The 2,118-nt window shown below is 31.5% G+C and overlaps 1 protein-coding gene and 1 long non-coding RNA gene across 9 annotated transcripts in view; one reads left to right on the plus strand and one right to left on the minus strand.

The window, feature by feature from the left end:
* LOC126503086 (cytochrome P450 2C25) overlaps positions 1–2,118 on the minus strand; it is a 222,092-nt gene that overhangs the window by 49,255 nt on the left and 170,719 nt on the right. The window lies entirely within an intron of this gene.
* The window catches only part of LOC126503183 (uncharacterized), a 33,384-nt gene extending 31,266 nt beyond the window's left edge, over positions 1–2,118 (plus strand). For both annotated transcript variants that reach the window (XR_007592204.1, XR_007592205.1), the window contains exon 3: positions 53–2,118. This is a non-coding gene — a long non-coding RNA (uncharacterized lncRNA). The remainder of the gene's footprint in view (positions 1–52) is intronic.

Raw genomic sequence — 2,118 nt, forward strand, 5'->3', positions numbered from 1 at the left:
CATTCCCAATAGCCTTCAGAACCCACCAAATCTGTTCTACTTTTCTTCCCAGGTTGATCCATGTAATTCCCCTTGAGCCCTCCTTGTTATTTTGCCTCTCTGGGTCTGTGGATTAACAGTTATCCATTAACTAATATCTACTATCAACTTATAAGTGATTAAATACCCTGTTTGTGTTTTCTGAGACTGTGTTACCTTACTTGGGATGATTTTTTTTCTAGTTGCATCCATTTGCCTGTAAGTTTCATGATATAATATTGAAAGCAACTGATAATATTCTACTAGTAAATAGCCCACAATTTTCCTATGGGGTCTTAAATTAGGGGCAATCTATAGTTTTTCCTGTTCATGGATCTTATAAGCAAAACTGCTATGAACATAGTTGTGCAAGTGTGGTTTTGGTAGGTTGGATCATCTTTTTCAGTGTTTGCCCATCAAGTGGAAAATTTGGTTCTTGAGGTAGACAGATTAACAATATTCACAGCAATATGCATATTAATTTTTGTAGTGTATTTAAAAGTTTGTACTTCCACTAGCAATGTAGGAGCATCCAGATTGCTGCACATTTTTGTCAACATGTGTTGTTACTTGTGCTATTGATCTGACATTCTTAACAGGTATAAGATCAAATCTCAAAATACTTTTGATTTACATTTTCCATATGGCCAAGGATCTTGAAAATTTAAGGTTTGCTCAGTCACTTGTGATTCCTCTATTGAGAATTCTATGTTTACATATGTATCCTATATTTAAGTGATGTTTTTTATTTATTATTTATAACTCTTTGAATTCTTTACATATTTTGGATTTTGGCTCTCTGTTAGATGTGGAATAGGTGAAAATCTATTTCCATTTCCATTCTGTAACCTTTTGTTTTCTCCTATTGAGGGTGTTCTTTGCCTTACAGAAGTTTTTTTCAGTTTCATGAGGTCCCATTTATTAATCGTTAATCTTAGTGACTGAGCTATCAGTGTCCTGTTTAGAAAATTGTCTCTTACGAGTATGTTCAAGGCTAATACGTATTTCCTCTTGTATCAATTTTAGTGTGTCTGGTTTTATCTTGAATCTTTCATCCACTTGTTTTGGTAATAAGTCATTCCTGTCCCATTATTTAAGTCTATTTACTATTTAGTTATATATAGAGTCATAAATTGAGTGTTGTTTTATGATGCTAGACTTCAGTACTGAAAACCACAATTCATATCTCAGTAAGATCCTTTTGCCACAACTTAATTAGATAAAAACACTTCCCAAATTATCCAAAGACATAGGTTTGACAGGTGGATATTGCAGATACATTGATCAGAAATGAAATGTGTGTTCCCTATTCACTCACTCCACTTCATCACATATTTATGTCAACTTCATCTGTGCTCTAAATGAATCATGAATTGAAAGCATAATTTACATTTTGAGTTTCCCTACTCCCTTCTAGTCTCCAATTGCTCACACATTCTATGTGTACTGATAAAATTTTTAAAACATTCTATTTCAGTGAGGTTAGAAATTAAAACCTAGTTTTATTTCATGCTATCTGAAATTTATCAATGACTTCAATAATAACAAAAGCAATAGTGAATACAAAAGGATTAAAAATAAAAGTATACATAAAATATTATGTGGAAAAATTAAGTATAATTTAAATTATACATACATTTTCAGATAAAACATTTTTTTCAACTAGTATAAAAGATGAGTTTAGGTAAAGAAAGATCAATATAAGAATTAAATACATTTTTACAACCTTATCTAAAAATTCAATATCCAGAATATTCACTATTCATTGAAACTCAAAGAAAATGTTTCCAAACTACATCAGTGAAAACAGATCATTATGGAGAAAAAACAAAGCACAGGTAAAGGATAATAGATTTCTTCTATTGCTTGAACAATGCAGGATATAACCTTCTTCAAAGTTTTCATTATTTTTTTTTTCTTAGTGATAAAAATCACAAAATGTTCTTGGATGAATTTGAAAGAAAATTGGAAAAAACATGTGGAAACCCCAATCTTCATCCAAGGAAAATGTGAAAGGCAGAGCAAAAGTGGAAATATCACTACTGTTCCCTGCCTGATGGATGACTGCCTTCCTGATTATGAAGCAGCATAAGGAACCCC

The sequence above is a fragment of the Alexandromys fortis genome, unplaced genomic scaffold (genome assembly GCF_014885135.2).
Source record: "Alexandromys fortis isolate MF-2015 unplaced genomic scaffold, M_Fortis_MF-2015_v1.1 scaffold_16, whole genome shotgun sequence".
Lineage (NCBI taxonomy): Eukaryota > Metazoa > Chordata > Mammalia > Rodentia > Cricetidae > Alexandromys > Alexandromys fortis.